Below are 22,143 nucleotides of genomic sequence, written 5' to 3' on the forward strand. Positions count from 1 at the left end.
ACAAAATCAGTAGCTTGGATTCAAAATTAACTTAAAAAATCGTGGCTGTTGCAATAGAAGTCAGCAATATCGATAAAAAACTTTCTAATAACATCCTCATAGCAGAACAAAAAGTGAGTACGTTAGTTGCTGGTCTTGGAACTTTGCGTAATAATTGGAAAACATATCTAAGAGGGACCGTTAACAAGAAGCCTTGAAAATGAGCACAAAAATTTGACCGAAGTGGTCACGACTGTGCAAACAAATGTAGCCGAACTTGTATCGACTTGTGGAGAACTGCCAGAGGACATAAAAGAGCGGGGTATGCTTGACCAACTGAGATATAAAACAAAACAAAACAATGGCACTCAGTTTACGAGTGACAATTGGAGAGGATTTCTGCAGAACAATGAGATTAGACAAATACTGATTTCGAGGTACCATATGAAAGGGAATTATGTTGGGCGTAGTTTTTGGGCCTATCTCGGTTTTCGCGCTCGTAAGTGGTGCCAGACCATGTGTAGACTGAAAAGTTAGATTGTATGGAACCCTTTGAATGAACAATGAAGGATTTGTCAACATGAAAACTGGTTACGTGCTATGTGAATTTGCTGTTTGACAACCCAGAGGGTAGCAAATAGTGTAAAGCTATTCTATAGCAAGTGAGATATAGTCTCGTGCGGATAAAGCAAGACAAACTCGGATAAATTTATCCACCAAAGTAACAAAAGGAACTCTTAGTTTGGTTAGAAATTCGCTCAAATCTGCGAGTATAAAGTCGGTGATTTAGTCCTAGTGCATCGAGTATTCTGTACGTGCTACAAGGCAACGTTTGCACCTCATTGTATTCAGAAATTTGCCTGAACAGGATGGCTGAGATTAGCGTCATCTTGGTTCAGGAATCAGTAACTGCCTCCCTACGAATTCATCAATTTGTTCAGCTGATCGCTTCTCTATGGGTTTGGCTCCTGAACAAATTTCGTGGTTGGCTTTTAAGTCCTTGATCCCACGACTTCCCTTGTTACTAAAAAGGTAAATTCTTACTAAGAAGATAAATTCTTATGGATGAAACCCTTTGAGATCATATGAATCCACCACTAATGACCACTTCTAATTAGCTTTCCCAGTTCAGGGAGAATAGAAAATTTATATCTGCCTCAGGATATGAAACAGTTCTACAAATAATCAAACATGTGAGGCACGAGTCGTGTCTGATATTACCGTAAGTAATTTGCTGTTTAGCTTACTCTTTCTGTTTATGTTTGTGTCAGCAAGTAAGATGTTTTGTTTTCTTTATTTTAGAACAAGATGACCCATGACTGTAGGTGGCGACTCCATATTTTGTTTCATTGGGCTATGCATTTTCATAGGTGAACTACACTTTAGAATTAGGATGCGAGGTGACAAGGTAGTTGCTTTCCTTGAAGTTGTTACGTGCATGCAGCGCTGATCAACTGCAGCTGCAGTGTATTTGCCAGTGGTTTTCTATCTGATCCTAATCGGACATGATTTTGCCCTGTATTACTTCTTGAAATTTCAAGGATATACTCAGTGCAGAATTTTCCTGTGAAGGACTGATAGCATTGGCAGTACAAAAGCCACTACTGCGCGGGTCCAGCTTGCAACCATGTTACATAATACTTAGTGCGGGTCTTCCGGTTTACAAAGAATACCATGTATGCCAATATTTATGATTATAAAGTCATAGTTTGTCCCCGGTGTGGCCGAGCGGTTCTAGGTGCTTCAGTCTGGAACCGCACGACCGCTACGGTCGCAGGTTCGAATCCTGCCTCCGGCATGGATGTGTGTGATGTCCTTAGGTTAGTTAGGTTTACGTAGTTCTAAGTCCAAGAGGACTGATGACCTCAGATGTTAAGTCCCATAGTGCTCAGAGCCGTTTGAACCATTTGAAAGTCATAGTTTAGTTTTGTCTGATTCATCTTTCCAGTTCGATTTGATTTACCATGACCAAGTTTAGTCAGGTAAACGCGTAATTTATTTTGCTTGCGTTATGGCTAGATCATGTCTGTCAACAAACTGTCGGGCTATGTGATGTTACAAGTACTCACTGCGTCTCATGTCATGCTGGTGCGCATGTGTTAACTGTAGCGCCAGTTTTCAAGTGCTTGGGGCTTCCTGTATTTGGACGATTTGGTTCACCGTGTGAGGTTAGTGGATTGAAGACTCTTTGGAAGTATACACTTGGTGAACTTATATGGGACGTATTGAATCACTTGCCATATAAGTTACACATGCATTTCTACAGCGCCGCACAGGCGAATACAATCAGGCAATGTGCCTAGAAGTGCTGCGTGTGTTGGCTGTTTCGACATATTGATCGTACTGTGTTTACCTAGCCGTCGTTAAAGACAAGAAGTAAATGACTGCGAGAGGCGAACTGTTAACACTTTGGCGTCCTCAACGTCTCGTACAAGTTTATTCGCTCGGCGCGGCAGCGCTAGTTCGGATTACTTGGCTTGTCGCCGGCCGCTTGTCACCTTTCCGTTCATGACAAGCTTCAAACACATTGACTTCTGCGCGCTTTAATTTTCCTGAAATCCTCTATTTTGCTGTATCGTTCCACAAACTCGAATTTTCTTTTCAAGTAACTTCTCTACACGTTCTATACTGTTATAAACCATCCATGCAGAGATGACGCCACTTTCCATCAGAAGATGTCAATAGTTCCATCTCTGTTTTTGCTAAAGGCTGTCCAGCGCAGGAATATATCTTGAATGAGGAAATGTATCCCGTACTCGAATCACACAGCATCCGAATGAGTATGCCGTATTTCGTATTTTTCGACGGATTGTAAACTTTAAAATTTAACCGTCCACGCCACGATATCATTCCTTCACCAATTGAGATGATTTGACTTGGATTAAACATTGCTTTAAACTTTTTGGAAAAATAATTAATTACGAATTGCACTTTGATAAGCCTGTCTGCATTATCCAGTTTATTGTTGCTGTTGGAAAAATGTAAAAATGATAATATTTGTCTAAATCGGTTGCGTTGACCAAAATCATCGATTTATTCCTTTTTTACAATTCCCATAAGGATAGCAAGCCCAACCCATTTTCTAAGTTCGGGTCCCGTAACGTCGACAAATTTGGCATTTTTTAATCCAGTTTCCTTCTATTGCAATTTTGACTGTAGTAATTGTTGGTTTCGTTGCTGATATGTTCAGTTAGATCGTTCCCAATACATAATTCTACGATATCCTTGACGCTCTGTGTATCTTTGGGAAATATGTTTGGACCAAGGGATCCTTCAAATTTATTATTGGTCCTCGGTAAATCAAAGTCTGACCATTATACACTGTCTTCTTCGTCTGATTCAGTCGAATCAGTTGGCAACGGTAGCGTTCGCCGAATTCTTCTTGGTCGTATTTCAATATCTTCATACGATTCTGCTTCACTTCCATTTTTTGATATCCATTGTCTTATTCCCAATCGGTCAAGTTGTCGGGAACGTCATTCATCATAAATAATCCTATTGTCTCTTACGTCTGCCAGTACTTATAAAAACAAAAAAAAACTAGCTGTCGTTTGTAACTTATTGTTACCTAAACAAAACACCAACAGAATGCAAAAGATATTAAAGTGCTGTTGCCGGTCACTGCGCGATACTATGCTCACGACACCACTGTGGTATCTCCAGCCACTGAGCAGACGACACCACTGTGGTGTCGCCAGTCGTTGCCGCTATTTCGCGCACGATACCACTGTGGTGTCGCCGGACGGCTTAGTGTTACTTCATATCCCTGTGACGAATGAGAAAGCTACATGGAAATAAGTTGAACTGTCTTCGTTCCTGGCTGCAGGCCATCTCCTATAGGCCGTTTAATGTTTAACCCTAGTAGAGTACACCTCTGAAATTGAAACTTGAAACTTTCTGGCAGATTAAAACTGTGTGCCCGACCGAGACTCGAACTCGGGACCTTTGCCTTTCGCGGGTAAGTGCTCCACCATCTGAGCTACCGAAGCACGACTCACGCCCGGTCCTCACAGCTTTACTTCTGCCAGTATCTCGTCTCCTACCTTCCAAACAAGCAGGAGAGCTTCCGTAAAGTTTGGAAGGTAGGAGACGAGATATTGGCAGAAGTAATGCTGTGAGGAGCGCGTGTGAGTCGTGCTTCGGTAGCTCAGATGGTAGAGCACTTGCCCGCGAAAGGCAAAGGTCCCGAGTTCAAGTCTCGGTCGGGCACACAGTTTTAATCTGCCAGGAAGTTTCATATCAGCGCACACTCCCCTGCAGAGTGAAAATCTCATGCTGGAAACACAACGTGAACACCAAGCTCACAGTCTAGAGAAATTACCTGTATATAGAATATTTTATTTCACCACTGTCATGTACCGTACTTATACAATCAATGTTCATCCAAAATTCGAGACTAAGTGAGAACTGCTATGGAAGTTTTTCAGTGATGAAACTTGAAAGTGATCTGGATCTAAAGACTTTATCTACAGTTTAATTAGACGAAGATGGTATTCATTTAATAAAATGTACATATTACACAAATATTTTGAGGTATTCTTAATTGTTCATAAATCGATAAACTCATAATTTCTACTCTCTTGGAATAAGGTCTACAATGGCATAGATAATTGGCATGCTTCTTCTGTTAGGGCAGCTGTGTTCCAATAATGACTATTCTTACTGTGGACGGTTGTATTTTCTCCATTGCTGTCTGGAATTCGCCAGACCTATCAACTTCGCCATGTCCATAACTGCTGCAGGAGCACCAGCTTTAACATCGCTTTCTTATGAAAGTCACTTATGTCGCTTTCACGATTGATTTCTTCCAACAGTACTTCCCGTATAACATTCTTGTTAATAAAACGACATTCCTATGTGTCATTTGTACTTCACACTCAGAGACAGAACAGTTACATAATGTGTACTCCAGGGTCACAGTAATCCTTCAAAAAATATTTCTGCCAATTTAATTACATAACAATGACACAACTTCAAACGTCCGTCCTTACTACAGTCCAATTAAAATTAGGCCTACTTGATAAATGAACTTCACGCTTTGGAGTTGGCTTTCTCCAGTCAAAGCGCTCAACGTCACGTCCGAAGTGTTCGCCGTTGCCAAATTGTCACAACAATTGCTCGTTTCACTTTCAGTTCGTTTTCCGGCTTTCTTGATTGGCGTGTTTGGATCCCGAATCCTGGGTCTGGCCCTTTTATTTTGTATTTCGTCACACATGATAAGCACACCAGAAAACAACACACACACTCCAACGATGCCAACGAAATACACAGCTTTTGTACACAGCACTAACCAAACGCTACTACTGCACAACATGTGATTCAACGTCATTTATAGTTGTTTTAATCGAAGAGATCGGCTTATCTTGAATAAGCTTCACACGATATTGCGTGAAGCCGCATTTCTGAAGGCTGTCAATGAATCGTTGCGACTGGCATACTAGTGTGCCAACCAGGACTGATCATCGGTTGGTAACAGAGCGCCCCATGTAACCAGTTTGAGGATAATTTCAGGTAACCAAGGACAGCGAGAAATTACAGTTGGCTTTTGCCGATAAAACTAAAATTTTGCTGCAGAAGGTGGCTATGCAAACAAACATTTGAAATTTTCCTATCTTGAGTTTGCTCGTAAATGTTAGCCTTAAATGAAAAAAGCGATCGTGATTTTAGTAGCGCCATAGACTGCTGATCGCCGTTTTCTCGCATACATTGCACGTCACGAGGCTGTGGTTAGTTTAGTCCATGAGTTTAAATTCAGCGTCACAAAAACCGTCGTCTGCCGCAGTTCAGTCATCGGTTGCTTAAAATCTGCTGTCGACAGAGCATCTCCCATTTCCCTCGCACCTCGCGGCGACCGCTTCCAACATTGCTCTGTGTTGCACATTAACATCACTTGCGAACTGACCCACTGTGTTTGCGTGTAGCCTATAACCGGGCGGTAGCCGACAGTGGATGTGACAGAAATCAACTATCAGGTGATTTTAATCGGACCTTAGGTCTGACTCAGTGAATTTACGTTGGTGGCAGTTGGCTGTGTAATGGCAGTGGCATATACACAATAAGAAACGAAAAACACCACAGTCAGAGTGACCTCGATGTATTCGATAATAATGTTCTTTAGGTTAGTCATTCTTCATCTCTTGTGCCTTCCTTTTATGCAAACTATGGCAGACAATTAAATATGTGTACCCGTTGTAGTCACTGAGACTCGTCTAGCATATTTGTTTTGATTTGATGCTAATGTTTGTTACACATACACCACAATGACATACATCATGTAGTGCAGACCAACCTCTCTGTTGACAACGCATCCCATGGTTGCTGTTGTTGAGGTAGCCTGCCCTCCAAATGTCAAGCCTATACGTCAGACTGTGTATACTGATGAAACTGCTATGCCAGTTGCCGCTCTGTTGTGGAATTCAAGAAGGATTTCCCACAGCTACCAAGCTAACCCCAGACTGATGAATTCTCTCTCCCTCCAAAAAGCAACTCGAGCACCATTTTAACTTTTACCCGTTATTTAATATTCATTTTACAAAATTCTTTTATAAAATATTATTTTCAGTATTTAATATACTTTATTTTTCCTCTTCTCTGTGCCCTCCTTACTTCATTTTATATTTTCTTACATATTGTCCCTAAGGTGCGCGTATTGATTATTTAAGTTCAGTCTCTACTCCGCATTGTTATCGCGTAGGTGTCGCGCAATATTGAAGCCAGTCGGTATGTCCGCGTAGCATCGTGACCTTGTGGGCCTCTCATTCCTGCTGAAGCAGCAACGAAGGAGTCATGTTAAGTTCTCGTCTACTAGTTCGTAGACGACGACGAACCCTGCAACGCTGCACAGTCCGAAGAAGCCACGTTGTACAATCGACACCACGATGATTGTCTTCATTTTTTCCAATGTCGCAACGAAGGAGTCGTGCAAGTACCCGTCAACTACGGCGATGTCACTTCGTACACTCGACACCACGACGAATGTCTGTCGAGGACAAGGTAAATCTGTTTTTGATCACTTCCCTCGTGTAACGATGCCCTGCGCTGTCGCACCGCTATAGCAGGTTTAACCTTGTCTGATCGCTGCAATAGGCACACGCTGGATTCATGGCAGAAAACCGCCCTTCTCAATTTTTGCACTTAACACGGTTGAGGTATGCCTTACATCAATATTGTCTGATTGCCTTTACATAATACATACAAAATATAACAGAATTACAAAGTTATGTACAGGGTGAAAAGTATTTAAATCGACAAACTCGGGGAGGTTGTAGGGGACATCAAAACAAATATTTTTCCCTAATGTCATTTTTTCCTATGAGGATTATTTAAACCGGTGGAGTCGTTAGAGGTCGTATTACGATCTTCAGTTGTTAGAGGGTGTATTACGCTCTTCCGTTGCAGGCAACTGCTGTCCACCAGTGTAGTACTGCATTGTCTTTGTTTACCAATGGAGCGATACACCTGGAGTGAGTACACTGATATGGTTGGTGCGTACTACGTAGCGCACCACAACGGACGAGCCGTACAGCGGGTTTATCCTAATCGCCATATCCCGGGGATCCTTCAATCAGCACTCGTGCAATTGCACGTAACATGGGGACGAATCAGACGAAATGTAAGAACAGTCCTTCGAGAGCAATTGTTACGTCCATTTCACTTACAGCGTATCCACAACCTGGAACCAGTTGATTATCCACCCAGAGCACAGTTTTCGCAGTGGTACCTGCAACAGTGAGAAATGCATCCTACATTTCCATCCTATGTGTTGTTTACCGATGAAGCAACGTTTGGGCGTGATGGAGTCTTCAACATGCACAATTCGCAAGTTTGGAGTGAGGATAACACACATGCCACAGTTACTAGCGCACCTCAAGTGCGGTTCTTCGTTAATGTGTGGGTCGGTGTCGTTGAGGGCTGTTTAATTGGGCTGTATCTGCCACCTAGGCCATTAACCCTAGCACGCCTGAGGGGGGGGGGGGTTCGTTGAACCCACAGTTTTTTTATGTCCCCTGCTTTTGCCCAAGTAACTTTCATACTACATATTCCCTTTGAGTTATTGTTTCTTGGCTATTTTATGAAACGTTAGTACCAATATATTTTATAGAAAATTCCTGCTTTGAAAGAAAAAATAAATGAACTTATTATGGGTCCAACAACCCCCCCCCCCCTTAGGCTTCCATGCTATAGAAAATTTCCCTTGGTAGGATTTCGTATTTCTCATCTCTACAACAATGAAAGTTAGTTTCTTGTTGGTTGGTATTCTTGATATTCACAACAATCGGTTTACTTTCAGAGGAAGTGATTGTTGATGTCAGTCAGCTGTTATTTATCTTGTGAACTTGCAGTGAGTTAGTGCAGTTTCCAGCACGTAGACCTCCAGTAACTTTGGTGTTCTACACAGCAAAAACGAAACCAAGTAAAAACTTACTGATGTTTGGCAACAGTGCACCAAGATAAAGGCACTGTTGGAGGAGAGAAGAATAAAACCGAGATAAATGCATATTATAATTCCACTAAAGGTGGAATTGATACCATTGATCAAATGGCGCGTAGATACCATTGATCAAATGGCGCGTATGTACACCTGCAAGAGGGGAACAAAGAGATGACCTCTATCTGTGTTTTACTCTCTCATCGACATTTGTGCTATCAATGCAACCACCATATACATCCAGCAACATCCAAGATGGAATGAAAATAAACGCAACAAACGGAAACTTTATCTTCTGCAAGCTGGGATGGAACTAGTGAAATTGCAGATAGAAGAAAGAAATGCCAATGCAAGAGGGTTATCTAACCAAATTGTTCAATCAATGGAGACTATTCCACAAAAGAAAATCAAAGAAGTGACAACAGAAGCACGTCAGCCACCTGCAGGGAAAGGTCGGTGCCATATTTGTGTAAGAAAAGCTAAAACAAAGAAGCAGAAGTACAACAATCTAAGTAAACCAAAACAGTATTGTGGACAGTGTCATAAACATGTGTGTACACACATTCAGAAAAAAATTGTGAAGTGTGTATCTTGCCTTGAAGTTGAGGACTCAGAGTAGTCTATTGTATATGAACACATCTGTATTTTGTATTGCAATATGTCAATTTTTTATTCACTCAATCCAATACTTATAACAATTAACAACATTTATAAACCGATGCCTTAGTTAAAATACATAAACCATTTTGAAAGTTGTAATTTTTCGTCAGTAAACTTATTTACTACCTGTGGGCTCGCCGAACACCCCCCCCCCCCCCCCTTAGGCATCCACGTTAGAAACAAAGGCTTGGGCGTCCTAGTGTTAAATGGCAGGCACTATTACAATATTCTCCCCAGAGCGTTGCCAAAATTACTGGAAGACATCCCGCTCCCTACAAGACAACGCATGTGGTTCCAACATGACGGGGCGCCGGCACATTTCAGTCGTCGTGTGAATCGATTCCTGGACCGACGGTTCCCAGAAATGTGGATTGGCAGAGGTGGTCCTGTACCATGGCCTGCTCGATCCTCAGATATGTCCCCTCTGGACTTTTTTGTGTGGGGAGAGACGCGCAACCTTGTTTACGCAACTCCTGTAGCTTCAGAAGAGGATCTGGTTGCCCGGATAGTAGCAGCAGCAGGAAGAATTCAGGATACTCCTGGGGTCTTTGCCAGTGTCAGATAGAACATGATCCGACAGGTAACCTTTGTTTACATGTCGATGGATGCATTTTTCAAAATCTCTTCTAATTGAAATTGGGTTGTGATAACGTGTTGTCTCTTGGTCATAAAAATGAAAAAGTGTTTGTTGGTTTAATTAATCTGCCGCCAGAGAAATCTTCCTCTACCGGTTTAAATACTCCTCATAGGAAAAAATGGCATTAGGGGCAAAATATTTGTTTTGATGTCCCCTACAACCTCCCAGAGTTTGTCGGTTTAAATACTTTTCACCCTGTATAAGAATCATACGTTTTACATTAGAAGTTATATTCATTCTTGTAAATATTCTCGAGCTGACAGGAGTAAGTTTTTTTGCAATTTCTAAATAGAGGAAAATTAGCCTTATTTTCATCCATTTAGATATCCTCCCTTAATTACAGGCGGTCAGAAAAAAGAAACAGATATTCTATCATCATTGAGTCTTCTAACACAGACAACTACACTCAGCAATATCTCTATCAGGTCCACAGGAAAGAGATGTAATATCGACAGGGAACAGTGGCATTTGAACAGAGGAAAGATATAGGATTTTATGCCCAAACTTCGTCTGAAATGCATCATAACACAATCAAGTAAATATTTCGTTTTACCTGACGTATTTATGTATGCTTATGGTGCTATCTACATGTATTTGTGTTAACTATTAGACAATCCTTTTTAAATGTACGTTGTCACTCGGCTTAAGGAGTTCCATTGTGTATATTTTTACTGGTACCTTTCTACAGGAGGCTGCTCCACTTCCACCTTGTGCTCCTCATGTTATTGTTTTCGCCGGAGCTAATTTCTCAATTGTTCTACTTACCACATATTTTATCAGTAATTATCTTCAGGTACCATACTGATGTAAAGTTCTGATTCTCTTATTTACAATTCTTACTACAACTTCTTGTAACCAATGTACACTTGACAGCAGAAAAAGTGGGTCACTGCCGAATACAGCCAACATAACATAGCTGTGTTGGAGGTCCTCTAAACACCAAAACCCCGTGGGGTACAGTCGTTTGACTACACACAATGGGTACCGCAAGAGACTACTAAGAGACCAAAGGCCTTTATGACAGTCAGTCTAAGTGTCAACTATTATCGTCATACAAAACATATTAGAAAACACGTTCTTAGCGATGAGACACCCCATAACACTCATAATCTAACCTTAATTACAACAAGTGACATTCCAAAAGTTCTGAGAAAACGGATTATTTTACCATATATCGTACAGTAATCCTTAGTCAAAATTAAATACTTGAGACAATATAAGGAGTTACAAAGCTGTACGGCAATTGGAAAAAAGTTTTCCGTTCTCTAAAAGGTTTTCCATCCACGTGCTGATGGTCGCACAATGGCGAGTGGCTCTGGAAACTGGATATTGGACGAACCAGTAGAAAAATGCGATTAACGGCAACAAGCACTCTAAGGAAATCTCAACGTTAACAGCGAATCACCAGTAATATCATTGTTCTCGTAACACATCAACAGCTACGTGTACACAAATTTGAACTTCAAATGACATGACCAACTTCGTCGTTCTGGATCCGGATTCAAACCCAGCACCTATACCCATTGCTAACTAAGCTAAGCTTTGTTTGTGCCTTATTGAGACCCGATCACTAGGCATAAAGAGACGTGAAGTATAGACGTTTGCACCAGTATCAGTTATCAATTCAGATCCTGAAAATAAATGACGGAAATGTTTGTACTGAACTGGGAATCCTGTCATAACAGTTACCGTCCTGGGAGCTACCCCCAACGACGTTTAATATGGTGTCATTCACAAGGAACAAGGTATGCTCATGTTTAAAATTGAAATGCCGTCATATAAAGCTTGTGACAGGGATGCGAACCCAGCACCTAATCGGATTGTTAACGAAGAACAGTCACGCTCAAAAGTATCCGAACGACCTGGATTGCATTTCGCCTCATTCCCATGCACCCCACATAACGCAGCTGTCTAGCAGGTCCTCTAATCGCTCCTTGATACAGACGTTTGACTATTTACAATGGTCCCAACAAGTCACCACTAGAAAACACAGTTCTGTATCGCAATAACTCAAGATGTAAAGTAATACCACGATACTACAAATACCAGGGAACACCTCATCATAGATACGACTGTCCTTAGGGCTCGTAAACTCGCATTTATTGCAATAACTGACATACCTGAAATGTAAGCACGTCAGATAGGTAATGCACGTAGTAAGTTCGTCATATTCATGATTTCCTCTTCAAAGTAACATTACACAAAATGTCATTAAAAATTTACGTTATTCACGAGCAGCTAGTTGAAAATATGTATGAACTTCAAATGACACGACGAACCGCCTCGTTCTGCATATGGATTCAAACCCAGGTCATGCAGGCTAGGCCGCGGTGGCCTTGCGGTTCTAGGCACTTCAGTCCGGAACCGCGTGACTGCTACGGTCGCAGGTTCGAATCCTGCCTCGGGCATGGATGTGTGTGATGTCCTTAGGTTAGTTAGGTTTAAGTAGTTCTAGGTTTTAGGGGACTGATGACCTCAGATGTTGAATCCCATAGTGCTCAGAGCCATTTGAACCAATCATGCAGGCTAAGATTTCGTGGCTGACGGAAATTAACAGTCATTCCTGACTAGGCATAAGAGAGTGATATACCTCATTTTTTGACAGTATCAGTTAAAAAATGTTGTTGTTGTTGTGGTCTTCAGTCCTGAGACTGGTTTGATGCAGCTCTCCATGCTACTCTATCCTGTGCAAGCTTTTTCATCTCCCAGTACATACTGCAACCTACATCCTTCTGAATCTGCTTAGTGTATTCATCTCTTGGTCTCCCTCTACGATTTCTACCCTCCACGCTGCCCTCCAAGACTAAATTGGTGATCCCTTGATGCCTCAGAACATGTCCTACCAACCGATCCCTTCTTCTGGTCAAGTTGTGCCACAAACTTCTCTTCTCCCCAATCCTATTCAATACTTCCTCATTAGTTATGTGATCTACCCATCTAATCTTCAGCATTCTTCTGTAGCACCACACTTCGAAAGCTTCTATTCTCTTCTCGTCCAAACTATTTATCGTCCATGTTTCACTTCCATACATGGCTACACTCCATACAAATACTTTCAGAAATGACTTCCTGACATTTAAATCAATACTGGATGTTAACAAATTTCTCTTCTTCAGAAACGCTTTCCTTGCCATTGCCAGCCTACATTTTATATCCTCTCTACTTCGACCATCATCAGTTATTTTGCTCCCCAAATAGCAAAACTCCTTTACTACTTTAAGTGCCTCATTTCCTAATCTAATTCCCTCAGCATCACCCGACTTAATTAGACTACATTCCATTATCCTTGTTTTGCTTTTGTTGATGTTCATCTTATATCCTCCTTTCAAGACACTGTCCATTCCATTCAACTGCTCTTCCAAGTCCTTTGCTGTCTCTGACAGAATTGCAATGTCATCGGCGAACCTCAAAGTTTTTATTTCTTCTCCATGAATTTTAATACCTACTCCGAATTTTTCTTTTGTTTCCTTTACTGCTTGCTCAATATACACATTGAACAACATCGGGGAGAGGCTACAACCCTGTCTTACTCCCTTCCCAACCACTGCTTCCCTTTCATGTCCCTCGACTCTTATAACTGCCATCTGGTTTCTGTACAAATTGTAAATAGCCTTTCGGTCCCTGTATTTTACCCCTGCCACCTTTAGAATTTGAAAGAGAGTATTCCAGTCAACATTGTCAAAAGCTTTCTCTAAGTCTACAAATGCCAGAAACGTAGGTTTGCCTTTCCTTAATCTTTCTTCTAAGATAAGTCGTAAGGTCAGTATTGCTTCACGTGTTCCAGTGTTTCTACGGAATCCAAACTGATCTTCCCCGAGGTTGGCTTCTACTAGTTTTTCCATTCGTCTGTAAAGAATTCGTGTTAGTATTTTGCAGCTGTGACTTATTAAGCTGATAATTCGGTAATTTTCACATCTGTCAACACCTGCTTTCTTTGGGATTGGAATTATTATATTCTTCTTGAAGTCTGAGGGTATTTCGCCTGTTTCATACATCTTGCTCACCAGATGGTAGAGATTTGTCAGGACTGGCTCTCCCACGGCCGTCAGTAGTTCCAATGGAATATTGTCTACTCCGGGGGCCTTGTTTCGACTCAGGTCTTTCAGTGCTCTGTCAAACTCTTCACGCAGTATCATATCTCCCATTTCATCTTCATCTGCATCCTCTTCCATTTCCATAATATTGTCCTCAAGTACATTGCCCTTGTATAGACCCTCTATATACTCCTTCCACCTTTCTGCTTTCCCTTCTTTGCTTAGAACTGGGTTTCCATCTGAGCTCTTGATATTCATACAAGTCGTTCTCTTATCTCCAAAGGTCTCTTTAATTTTCCTGTAGGCGGTATCTATCTTACCCCTAGTGAGATAGGCCTCTACATCCTTACATTTGTCCTCTAGCCATCCCTGCTTAGCCATTTTGCACTTCCTGTCGATCTCATTTTTGAGACGTTTGTATTCCTTTTTGCCTGTTTCACTTACTGCATTTTTATATTTTCTCCTTTCATCAATTAAATTCAATATTTCTTCTGTTAGCCAAGGATTTCTACTAGCCCTCGTCTTTTTACCTACTTGATCCTCTGCTGCCTTCACTACTTCATCCCTCAAAGCTACCCATTCTTCTTCTACTGTATTTATTTCCCCCATTCCTGTCAATTGCTCCCTTATGCTCACCCTGAATCTCAGTACAACCTCTGGTTCTTTTAGTTTATCCAGGTCCCATCTCCTTAAATTCCCACCTTTTTGCAGTTTCTTCAGTTTTAATCTACAGGTCATAACCAATAGATTGTGGTCAGAGTCCACATCTGCCCCTGGAAATGTCTTACAATTTAAAACCTGGTTCCTAAATCTCTGTCTTACCATTATATAATCTATCTGATACCTTTTAGTATCTCCAGGGTTCTTCCATGTATACAACCTTCTTTCATGATTCTTAAACCAAGTGTTAGTTATGATTATGTTGTGCTCTGTGCAAAATTCTACCAGGCGGCTTCCTCTTTCATTTCTTAGCCCCAATCCATATTCACCTACTACGTTTCCTTCTCTCCCTTTTCCTACACTCGAATTCCAGTCACCCATGACTATTAAATTTTCGTCTCCCTTCACAATCTGAATAATTTCTTTTATTTCATCATACATTTCTTCAATTTCTTCGTCATCTGCAGAGCTAGTTGGCATATAAACTTGTACTACTGTAGTAGGTGTGGTCTTCGTATCTATCTTGGCCACAATAATGCGTTCACTATGCTGTTTGTAGTAGCTTATCCGCATTCCTATTTTCCTATTCATTATTAAACCTACTCCTGCATTACCCCTATTTGATTTTGTGTTTATAACCCTGTAGTCACCTGACCAGAAGTCTTGTTCCTCCTGCCACCGAACTTCACTAATTCCCACTATATCTAACTTCAACCTATCCATTTCCCTTTTTAAATTTTCTAACCTACCTGCCCGATTAAGGGATCTGACATTCCACGCTCCGATCCGTAGAACACCAGTTTTCTTTTTCCTGATAACGACATCCTCTTGAGTAGTCCCCGCCCAGAGATCCGAATGGGGGACTATTTTACCTCCGGAATATTTTACCCAAGAGGACGCCATCATCATGCAATCATACAGTAAAGCTGCATGCCCTCGGGAAAAATTACGGCTGTAGTTTCCCCTTGCTTTCAGCCGTTCGCAGTACCAGCACAGCAAGGCCGTTTTGGTTATTGTTACAAGGCCAGATCATTCAATCATCCAGACTGTTGCCCTTGCAACTACTGAAAAGGCTGCTGCCCCTCTTCAGGAACCACACGTTTGTCTGGCCTCTCAACAGATACCCCTCCGTTGTGGTTGCACCTACGGTACGGCTATCTGTATCGCTGAGGCACGCAAGCCTCCCCACCAACGGCAAGGTCCATGGTTCATGGGGGGGGAGTTAAAAAATATCAACTTTAAATTACATAACGTAACATTTTTAACGGACGCGAATTCCTACCCAGCATCTATTGTCCCTGTGAACGAACTACGAGAGATGCTAAATATTGCTTCTTCACAAGTAACTTACTTGAAATGCAGTGAGGTAAAGCTTTGTGTTGGACAGGGATTCGAACCCAGAACCTAATCGGATTGTTATCGAAGCATAATCAACTTTGACATATCGGATTTTCTCAGCACTAACTAGATGTATTAAATGAAATGACGAGACGAAACATTAATTTTTCCTTCCCAGGACTCCAACCCGGTACGTATCGCTGTTATATTCTAGAGAAAGGGAACGTTAAGTATGGGTTTTTTACACCAGCACCGACATGTGAGAATGTTTGAACTAGAAATAATATGCCGAAGTGTTCAGTGCTGACTGAGAATCGAGCCCAAAACATATAGTTGTTGACTACACACAAAGAGACGTCAGCTACCGAATTTTACTCCATCAGCAGCTCGGAATAACATCTTGAACTTACAGTGATCTCACAAATAGTTCTGTGTCTCACTGGAAGTCAAAAACGTCAAATAGTGTTGACAACGAATGAAATGCATTAGAAATAAAAATTATTATCCACCAGCAGATAGGTGTTCTCATGCTAGAGCTTGATAATACATAGTGAAAAGTTTAGTGCTGGGCCAGGATTCCAACCCATTCATGCGCAATATGTGGAGATGTCCAGCAGTTTTGAACAAACAACAAGTTGTAGTCGAGCTGTATTGTCACGAAGGGATCAAATTCCGCGTTAAGGGCGGTCTGAGTGTCATTACCAGTTCAGAACCAATTTTATCGACATACAGAAGCTCAAATAAAAGATGGAATAAGTGTTCTGTGACCATACACAGGGTTTGTTTCGTCACTAGCCATAAATAACTAGTAAAAGAAAGGTTACTGGTGATAGAGTTTCTACATGTCGCCACTCCTTACTTTATTGTGGATCCACCTAACGTCTACTCGGTAGAGAAGGAATATCATGTTTAATGTGATTTTCAGACCACAATGCCATTATACCTTCTTCACTTGGCGTAGCCAGAAGAGAATAGAATCTGCCTCTCCCTATAAAAAAAATCGGCAGAAGTAGGAATCGAACCGAGACCATCATCATATAAAACTATCACCAGTTCAACAGACCGCCAAACCCTCTTCGCTACGACTCATTTCTCTGCCATAGCACCTTTGCGGCACACAAGATGACAATTCTGACACACAGGCTCCCGGTAGTGGTTTGCAGGATGTTCAGTACATTCATTTACTTGGTTGACCGAATCGCCATGAACTAGCTGCTTTGGCAACCCAGTGCATACATTCGACTCTATTTTGTAATCACCGAAATAAAATAGCATAACTGTCACCTACACAGAACTGCCAACAGTGTAGGATGCAGAAATTTAAATAGGAAGTGTTCCTTTCCATTTGAGCTACTCTATTGCGCTATCTGTTTGTTGAAACCATCGTGCAGTGCAAAAGAAATGCTGTTCAATCTTCTGTTACACCTCAAGCGATAACAACTCAGGTTATTCAAAGGGAAATGACACGAAAAATCAAGTGAACTATGAGGCTTAATTCCATGCACACCAGGAAGTAACTCTTCGATCACAGAGTTGCCGCCCCCATTTCGTGGTCGTGCGGTAGCGTTCTCGCTTCCCACGCCCGGGTTCCCGGGTTCGATTCCCGGCGGGGTCAGGGATATTCTGTGCCTCGTGGTGGCTGGGTGTTGCGTGATGGCCTTAGGTTAGTTAGGTTTAAGTAGTTCTAAGTTCTAGGGGACTGATGACCATAGATGTTAAGTCCCATGGTGCTCAGAGCCATTAAAACCATTTTTGAACAGAGTTGCCAAACATACCTTGCGTTGTTGCCAAATCTCAGTTGCATTACCAGCAGGAAGAAGACGAACCGATGTGATCCTACAGCGGGCTGGGAATTGACCATAGCTGGCGCCTCAAAGACGCGGCTGCTACGGCCTGGAATACGTTATGCGTCTGATTCGCATTTCTGTAACTAGGTTTATGAACTGGAGCTTAGTTACTAGTAACACTCAGAACTGACTGCTACTAAGCATCATAAATCAGTTGTTTTTAGATTTCTTTCGTAACTGTACTCAAAACTAAGAAACTCATTCACGGACGTTTTCGTGCCTCGCCGATAGTCGAGCACAACAAACAAATAAAAATAAAAAGAGAATGTGGTTTTGTGTGTGTGTGTGTGTGTGTTTGAGAGAGAGGGGGGAAGGGTGAAAAAATTGTTGTAAAGAAATTGAATACTGGTATGTAAAGAAATCTTTCATTAAAATGACTCGTTCCACATCATTACAAAATGTCGTATTCATAATCTATGGAACAAGTATTAATCTAATCATATCATATTGCTGACTATCCATGAAGAGTCATGATGTACCGAAATTTTCGCCTATATCAGTAACCAAATCTAAACTTGAAAATAAAAGACAACAGTTTTTGTAATAAACTGGGACTCCTATCAAGACCTTTTCATCCCTGTTAACTAACCATGAAAGATATACCTCAATTCAGAAGTAACGAAGTGTGTATGCATTTAAAGATAAAGCGCATGATGTGAAGTTCTGCGACGGAGATACGAACCCAAGACGTAATCGGATTGTTAACTAAGTAAAATCAAATGTTACGTATCGGTTTTTCTTGCCAGCTGCTAGGTGTTTGAATCTAAAATAAGGACACAAATTTTTGTGCCTGAGCGACAATCGAACCGCACTCCTATCGTTCTTCTTTATTGTTCACGAATATTGCTTAAGTATCAATTGCCTACTCACCAACAGTAAGATGTGTGTGTGTTTGTCCAGAAATTGTTGGCAACATGAACAGACATTAAAAATGCACGTTAATTTTCACTAGCAGGGCGGTGTGCACGTGATAGGGCTTGAAATGAAATTATGAATATTTTTGTTCTGGATCAGGATTCGGACCCACGTATTTTCCTGTGGAGGAGACCTAGAGAAAACTGCAGTCTTTGGAAAAGGAATGAAATGATTGAACTATACTGTTCCGAGAGATTCAGATCCTCGAAAGAGGAGATACGAATTCGAATTACAGTCCAGCAACAAATTTTTCAACGTGTCTATTTCAATCAAGTACAAGTAAAATAAGAGCCCTGTTCCTTTAGATGGCTATCAGTTCATCAAATAAAATAAAATTTTCTAATGTAAGTAAGTTTACTGGTGACAGTATTTCTGTTTACCCTGACCTCCACCTATGTCATTTTCCAACGTAAACCGGCTCTGCCCAGTTTGGAATGAAGGAACGTGATGTTTAATGCGGATTCTGGATTATAACAGCTTTATCTTGAGGTTACCAGAGGTGAAGTAAATCTGTGTGTGCCTCTTAAAAGTAAATGCCTGAACCCACACATTGCACTTGTGACAGTTCGTTCCACGAGACCATTGTGGCCACATTTCCCAGCCCGAGGAGTGTGTTATAATGGATGATGTGCTTAGCTTACTAAACTGTCACGATGGGAAAAAACGTGAGTCTATTAAATGGTTAAGTAGAAGCAAGCTTCTGACGTGGAGATTATGCTATTCTCATGTCAGCAGGATGTAAAGACACTTCTAGGCGTCATAGCCTCGATTTGAAACCATTTTGAAATTTTCACTAATTCAGGAAATTCGAGAAAATCCACTGTGAAGTGTGAAGTTACCGGATAATTCGATTATCACCGTCATTATTACTATCATTTTCTTCATACCGCTGCTGGAACACATGAGCTTGAAGATCATTTAAGTCCTTTTGGTCATTATAGAACTAGTTGTCCAAGAACAGGTTCTTTCCCTGTCTACGGAATTCTTTCCATATTAATATCAAACATCAGCAATTACTCGTAGATTACATTAAAACTGAAGTAATTGATGAAGATGTCACTTGATAACAAAAACGCACTGTCTTTCTTCATTTACCTGTGCCTAGAAATGGTTGTCGAATACTGCCAAACCAAAAGCCAAGGGATCTTACTGCCTTCCGATATACGTCGCTGTCAGTTCTTCCATATGATTTGGTCGACGTGACCTGTTTCAAGTTGTGCATGACAGATGTTTTAGAAAATCAATTGTTTTCCTTTGCTATAAACAGAAAGATCTTCATTCTAAGTTAACCAAGTTCAAAATTTTCGCAGTATTAGTTCACATTTAATATTCGCTTCTGTAATGTGGAAAAGTATTTCACAGTATCAAAACCCGCATCCGACCTATTAACATTACGATGACCATAAATTCTAGCTCAGAGTGACACCAGTTTAAGTAACCTAATGTAGCGAATACTGTTTGCCAGTTCTCTTTCTCACAGGAAAATACGCTATTAACCCATTGGGCTCCATAAGTACACTGTAACAGTAATTTCTGTGTGTATGCAATGCATACGGATTGTTGAATATCTTTGTGCTCTCTCTTTTACTTCTGTGTACATTATGCCTGATTTAAACGGGCCATTTATCATTACAGGCCCTGGGCAGTGCAACACCATACTGACAACAGTAATGTGCCTTTACTGATAACCTCACTGTTCGTTTTACCTGGTTTTGTAATCATTTAAATAAAATAACACGATCTTCCAATAGGTGACATTTTGTCCCCCTTTTCCCTGTGTGAAATTTGTCAGTAAGCTTTTTGCCTTCGAACCAGCGAAATGCGGCAGAGTACAGCTGGTAAACGTTTTACAAACAACGATTTAGTGCCGTTAACACGATTTCTTTAAACATTGGCGTAGCTGAAGGAATTTAGTTTCTTCTTAAATCGTCTTATGCAGCAACATTCACAGATATCTCAAATAGGAAAAGCTCTTTATCAAGGTACGAAGGTTGTAAAACAAACTTCCCACAGTCTGTGTCAGGTTGATCTTTTCATCTGATAGCACTGCGTAAGTATTTTGTGTAAGAGGTATTAAAGTAGTGTTCCTGTAGCTGTGGGAATCATTGTTAGAAAACGAGTTTCACACCAATGGGTACAGTACTGATAAATACAAAATGATTATCAACCTTAGTCTGCGTTCATCCACAAACTGAGGCGTATTTGTAATATTGAAGCTAGACTAGGTATCTTTGTCTTCCTTGAGTGGGCATTGGAAGGCGTTTATACGCACGTATACGAGGGTAATCCCAAAGATAAGGTCTCCTAAGGCACACGCAACTGCCAGCCCAGGCACAAACGAGAGGTCCTTAATTTTAATGGCAAGCAGAAACCATAGTGTTGGCTACATGGTGGCAAGGTGATAAAGAGTAAGACTATGGAGACGAAGGTCTCAGGTTCGATCCCTCACCAGTCCCACGATTTTTATGTGCCGTTTTATACATATTTCCCCTGGGGCAGTGTTTGTTGATGTGAAAAATGCCGAGTTGCGCTGTGGTCCGAAAGCCACGTAAAACTGTAGGTGCCCCTATTAACTGGCTAGATAAGTCTACTCAAAGGTCGGTTGAAAGCAACAGCATACCACCTCCAACAAGACCGTGCCTATTAAAGCACTGTGATGTTCAAATCACTCTTGCGACTGATGACTGCTTTACTTTCGATGAGTTCCAAAACTAATGATCTTCGGGTTATTAACAATTTTGTGTTTTCATGCTGTAGCTTTGATACCAGTAAACGTAAGTAACCGGCCGAGCACTGTCACCGTTCGAGTTGTCAATATGGTAGACGACGATGCTGTCGACCCCAGTTACAATTTTGGTCATGGCTATGTTTCAGTCGAATACCTCTATGGGCCTTTTTGCGTATTTCAAGATATACTTTTATACACTTGGTACGCTTCCAAATTGATATCTGATAGAGCTGTATTTAGCAACATGAATCAGATGTGTTTTCCGTGCAATATATCCGACAACACGTCAGTGCAGCGAGATTTCGTTTATGTGTTGCGCATGTTGCGATAAATATTGGTGTTTTGCTTGCTTCTGTGATAGGTTTCACCCCACTGAATGCGAGCAAGCTCACGAATAGACTGTCAATAACCGGAATTACGCAATAACACACTTAAAAGTTGTATTTTTGCATTATGTATACCGATGAAAATAACTGTAAACGGGTTATATGCCAACTTGCTTATTATCGCGCTTCTCGATGAATTCCTCAAAAAATTAAAATTAAAATAAAGAGAGAGAGAGAGACAGTGAGAGAAAACAGAAATGTATTTCAAATATCAGCTCAGTGACGCCATGTTCGTCTCGTGATGTAAAGCAAGGATAATTGATAGGTAATATCTCGTTGTACTAGCGATATGTATGGCTTCGGGGTTCTTTGCTTTCTCTCTGCAAACAACTAGAACAGAATTCAGTAACAAAGTGGTAAGAACACCTACTCAGTGCGCCAATTAAACACTCAGCCATTCTTGGTTATTTTGTTAATCGTCTGTAATGCAGTAAACATCCTTGATTATTGATTTGTAATTACTACCATTATTATTGTTATTCATCACCCCACAACAGCTTTCCTATCACTCATTGCCGACGATGCGCGTAA

The sequence above is a fragment of the Schistocerca serialis genome, chromosome 1 (assembly GCF_023864345.2).
Source record: "Schistocerca serialis cubense isolate TAMUIC-IGC-003099 chromosome 1, iqSchSeri2.2, whole genome shotgun sequence".
NCBI lineage: Eukaryota > Metazoa > Arthropoda > Insecta > Orthoptera > Acrididae > Schistocerca > Schistocerca serialis.